The sequence below is a fragment of the Rhinolophus sinicus genome, chromosome 18, assembly GCF_057876585.1.
Source record: "Rhinolophus sinicus isolate RSI-liver-muscle chromosome 18, RSI-T2T, whole genome shotgun sequence".
In the NCBI taxonomy this organism is placed as follows: domain Eukaryota; kingdom Metazoa; phylum Chordata; class Mammalia; order Chiroptera; family Rhinolophidae; genus Rhinolophus; species Rhinolophus sinicus.
In genome coordinates, this window is record NC_142518.1 from 53,227,191 (window position 1) to 53,233,279 (window position 6,089).

Here is a 6,089-nt window from a genome sequence, read left to right on the forward strand (position 1 = left end):
CTGTACTCCACTTTTTGTAAATATATATGGGTGTGTGTGTGTGTGTGTGTATATATATATATATATATATATATATATATATATATATATATATATATATATATATATATAATTGTAGTTGACATTCACTATTGTTCAGCTTCAGCTTCAGGTGTACAGTGCATCTACATCATCCCGGAGGTGGTCTCCCTAATGAGACAAGTATCCACTGGATACCCTACGAAATCTTTACAACACTATTGATTACATTCCCCAAATTGACTTTCGTATCCCAGTGGCAATCTTGTGGTTACTGACTGTGCTTTTTAATCCCCTCACCTTCCTCTTGATCCCCACCTCCCTCCCATCTAGCTTCACTCTGTTTTTCCTCTATGAAAGACCCAGTCTTATATTATTTTATGTAAGACACAGTCTTAAATTATAATAAAATAAGACTGGGTCTTATATTAATTTTTGCTCCAAAAGACGCATTAGAGCTGATTGTCTGGCTAAGTCTTATTTTCGGGGAAACGTGGTATATATATATAAAATTTTCTTTCCCCATTCATCCATTGATGGACACTTAGGTTGTTTCCATATCTTAGCTATTGAAAATGATTCTGTAATGAACATAGTTGTGCTTATATCTTTTCAAAGTAGTGTTTTTATTTTCTTTGGAGAAATACCCTGAAATGTAATTGCTGAATCATATTCTATTTTTTTGTTTTTTGAGCAAGCTCCATACTGTTTTCCATAGTGGCTACACAATTTTCATACCCACTAGTAGATCACAAAGTCTTCCTTTCCTCCACATCATCTCCAACATTTATTATTTCTTGTCTTTTTGATAATAATCATTTTAGGAGGTGTGAGGTGAGATCTCATTTTGATTTTGACTTGCATTTCCCTAATAGTTAGTAATGTGGAACATCTTTTCTTTTGCCTTTTGGCCATCAGTATGTCTTGTTGGAAAAAATGTCTATTCAGATCCTCTGCCCATTATTTAATCTAGTTGTTTGGATTTTGTTGTTGTTGTCACTCTTATTGAGTTGTACGAGCTCTGTGTATAGTTTGAGTATTAACCTCTTGTCAGATGCATGATTTTCAAATTTCTCCAATTCATTAGGTTGCTTTTTTACTTTGTAGATGGTTTTCTTTAATGTACAGAGCATTTTGTTTATTTTTTTCTTTTGTTCCCCTGGCCTTTGGAGTCATATTCATAAAAAAATGTGGCTAAGACCAATGTCAAGGATCTTACTGTCTATGTTTTCTTCTAGGAATTTTATGTTTTCATGTCTTACATTCAAGTCTTTAATCCACTTTGAGTTAATTTTTTATGGGGTATAAATTAGTGGTTTAGTTACATTCTTTTGCAGGTGGCTGTCTTATTTTCCAATACTGTTTGTTGAACAGAATGTCCATTCTACATTGTGTGTTCCTGGCTTCTGTGTCATAAATTAATTGTTCATAAATGTGTGGGTTTAATTCTGGGCTCTAAATTCTGTTCCATTGATTTGTGTGTCTGTTTTTATGCCAATATCATATTGTTTTGATTACTATGGCTTCATATTATAGTTTGAAATCAGAGAGTGTAATACCTTCAGCTTTGTTCTTCTTTCTCAAGAGTGCTTTGGCTATTTAGGATCTTTTTTACCATACAAATCTTAGATTGATTTGTCCTAGTTTTGTGAAAAATGTCACTGGAATTGATAGGCATTGCATTGAATCTATAGATTGTTTCTGGTAATATGGAAAATTTAACCACATTAATTCTTTCAATCCAGGAGAACAGAATATATTTTCATTTATTTGTGTCTTCTGCAATTTCTTTCATCAGTGTGATATAGTTTTCAGTTTATGGGTCTTTCAACTCTTGGATAAATTTATTCCTAGGCCTTGTATTCTTTCTGATGCAATTGTGAATGGGATTTTTAAAAGAATGTTTCTTTCTGATAGCTTTTTATTAGCATATAGAAACACCATAGCTTTCTGTATATTGATTTTGTATCCTGCTACTTTACTGAATTCATTTATTATTTATAGCAGTTTTTTGTGGAGTCATTAGTGCTTTCTATATATAATATCATGTCATCTTCAATTAGGGATACTTCTCTATTATCCTTTTATAGCCACACTCACCTCCCTTGTCTGATCCTTGACTCTGACACTTAGTGACAACAATGTTATTTTCTATTTCAATAATTTTGTCACTTGAAATATACAAATTAAATTACTTAGTAAGTAAACTTTTGGGATTGTTTTATATACTCAGCATAATTTTCTGGAGAGTCATCCAGGTTGTTGCTTTTATCAATAGATTCTAACTTTATATTGCTGAGTAGTACACTATGACCTGGATAGCCCGCTGTTTACTTAACCATTCATCTATTGAGGGGCATATGGGTGGTTTCCAGTTTTGGTTTATTATGAATAAGTTGTTCTAAATGTTCATGTATAAGATTTCTTGTGGGCATACGTTTTAGTTTTTGTTTTTTTTTCCCCCTCTGGGATACAAGCCCAGGAGTTTAATTGCTTGGTTAATATAGTGATTGAATATTAAGATTAATATGTAACTGCCAAATACTTTTTATAGTGATTGTTCAATTTTACATTCCCATCAGTAATTTATGAGTGATTAAGTTTCTCCACATCTTCACCAGCATTTGACAAAAAATATTGTCACTATTTTTTTTTTTTGTATTTTAGTCCTTATGATAGGTGTGCAGTAATATTTCATTGTGGTTTAATTTTCGTTTCAATAAGTTAGTGACGTTGAATATCTTTCCATGTGCTTATTTGACAATTATTTTATTTGAAATGTTTGTTAATGTTTTTTCCCCATTTTCTATGTAAGTTGTTTGCTTATATACTATTGATTTTTGAGAGTTCTTTTTATATTCAAGAACTTAGTCTATTTCAGATATGTGTTTTGAAATATATTTTCTCACTCTGTAGCTTTATGCCATCATCATGCTGGCTTTTGCTAAGCAAAATGTTTAAATTTTAATGAAATTCAATTTATATTTTTCTTTAATGATTTATGCTTATGGTGTCAGATATAAGAATATTTTTCTAGATGTAGAGCCAGAAGAATTTTCCTATAATTTTTGAAAAAGTTGTATAGTTTTATATTTTCCCTTTAAGTCATGGTCCTTTTGAGTTATTTTCATATAAAGTATGAAATTTAGTTTGAGGTTTTATTTGTTTTGCTTATGAATGTTCATTGCTGAAGCACCATCCATTTGTAGGAAAAAAAAATTTTCTTCCTCTGTTGAATTACTTTCATGCATTTGTAAAAATCAGTTGGACATATTTGTATAAGTTTATTCCTGGGTTCTCTGTTTTATTCCATTTACATATGTGTGTATACTTCTGCTAGTAACACATAATCTTCATTACTGTAGGATTACATATTAAACAGAGGAATTTCTCCTACTTTGCTTTTTCTTTTTGAAGATTGTTTTATTTATTACAGGTCCCTTCTGTAAAGATTTTTGGATAAGCTTGTCTATGTCTACAACATGAACTTTGCTGAGATTTTTATAGGAATTGTATCAAACCAATAGATCAATTTGGTGAGAACTGACATTATCATTATATTGAGTCTTCCAATCCATGAAAACGGTATATAGTTTTTCATTGTTTAGATCTTTTTGTGATTTCTTTCATCAATATTTTATAATTTTCAGCATAAAAATCCTATATATCTTTTCTGAGGTATATAAGTATTTAAGTTGTTTGCTTATATACTATTGATTTTGCTTTTATTTATTTATCTTTGGAACAGTTATAAATGACATTGGGTTTTTTTAATTATGGTTTCAGTATTTTCATTGTTAGCATACAGAAATGTGATTAGGGCCGACCCGGTGGCTCAGGCAGTTGGAGCTCCGTGCTCCTAATGCCAAAGGATGCCGGTTCGATTCCCACATGGGCCAGTGGGCTCTCAACCATAAGGTTGCCAGTTCGATTCCTCGACTCCCACAAGGGATGGTAGGCTCCGCCCTCTGCAACTAAGATTGAACACGGCACCTTGAGCTGAGCTGCTGCTGAGCTCCTGGATGGTTCAGTCAGTTGGAGCGCGTCCTCTCAACCACAAGGTTGCCGGTTGGACTCCAGTAAGGGATGGTGGGCTGCGCTTCCTGCAACTAACAGTAGCAACTGGACCTGGAGCTGAGCTGTACCCTCAACAGTTAAGACTGAAAGGACAACGCCTGGACTTGTAAAAAGTTCTGGAAGTACACACTGTTCCCCCAATAAAGTCCTGTCCCTCTTCCCCAATAAGAAATCTTTAAAAAAAAAGTGATTAATTTTTGTTGATCATGTATCCTGCAACTGTGCTGATTTTGCTAATTAGTTCTAGGAGAATTTGTTTTGTACATTTCTTGGGATTTTCTATGTAAAATATTATGTCATCTTTATGTAGGGGCAGTGGTGTTGCTTCCATTTTAATCTGTGTCTCTTTACTTGACTTTTTTTTCTTGCCTTACTGCAGCGTCTAGAACTCTCAATACTAGGTTAAATTAAAGTGGAGAAAGTGGATGTTATGGGCTGAATTGTGTCTCCTCAACATTCTTATGTTGAATTCCTAACCCCCAGTACCTCATAATTTGACAGTTTTTGGAGAAAGTCTTTAAAAAATTATAGTAGACAAACAATTTACTATATTAGTTTCAGGTGTGCAACATAACAATTCAATGTTTATATGCCTTACAAAGTGATCACCACAATAAGTCTAGTAACTGTCACCATACATAGATGTATGATATTATTGACTCTACTCCCTATGCTGTACATTACATCCCTGTGACATATTTTATAACTGGAAGTATGTACTCCTTAATCTATTTTCATTTCCCCCCAACCCACCACCCCAACCCCTCTGGCAACCATCAGTTTGTTCTCTGTTATCTATGAGTTTGTTTCTGTTTTGTTTTGGTTTTTGGTTGGTTTTGTATTTTAGATTCCAAATATACATGAAATCATATGGTATTTGTCTTTCTCTCACTGTCTTATTTCACTTAACATAATATTCTTCAGATCCATCTATACCATCCAAAGTAGTAAGATTACATTCTTTTTTATGACTGAGTAATATTCCATTGTCTAATTGTACCAAATCATTTTTTGTTTGTTTGTTTTTTAAGGAGGGTGCAGCTCACAGTAGCCCGTGCAGGGATCTAACCAGCAACCTTGGTGTAAATAGCACCATGCTCTAACAAACTGAGCTAACTGGCCACCCCATCCAAATCATTTTTATCCATTCATCTATTGATAGACAACTAGGTTGTTTCCACATCTTAGCTATTGTACACAATGCTACAATGAATATAGAAGTGTATATATTTTTTGAGTTACTGTTTTCTTTCTTTTTTTAATAAATATACAGAAGTGGAATTGCTGAGTTCTATGGTAGTTCTATTATTTTTTTTTTTTTGAGGAATCTCCATGCTGTTTTCTACAGCTGTTGTACTAATTTACGCCACCAACAGTGCACAAGTGTTCCCTTTCTCCACATCCTGCCCAACACTTATTTATTTTTTATAATAGCCATTCTGAAAAGTTTGAGATGATATCTCATTATGGTTTTGATTGGCATTTCCCAGATTATTAGTGATGTTGAGCATCTTTTCATGTGTCAGTTGGCCATCTGTATGTCTTCCTTGGAGAATGCCTATTCAGGTCTTCTGCCCATTTTTTAATTGGTTTGTCTGTTTGGTTTAGGTTGAATTGTATGAATTCTTTATTTACCTTGGGTACTAACTCCTTATTGGTTGTATCATTGGTGCATATCTTCTCCCATTCAGTAGGGTGTCTTTTTTATCTTGTTAATAGTATACTTCACTGTGAAAAAGCTTTTTAGTTTGAAGTAGTCTCACTTGTTTTTTTTGCTTTTGTTGTATTTGCACAAGGAGATATATCCAAAAAACAAAACAAAAAAAACATTGCTGATAAAATTGTCAAATTTATTTATTAGTTCTAGTTTTTTTTAGTAGTCTTTATGTCTAGGACTTCCAATACAATGCTGAATACGTGTGGCGAGATTGGGCATCTTTCTCTTGTTCCTGATTAGAGAAGAAGCTTTCAGTTTTTCACCTTTCAATATGATG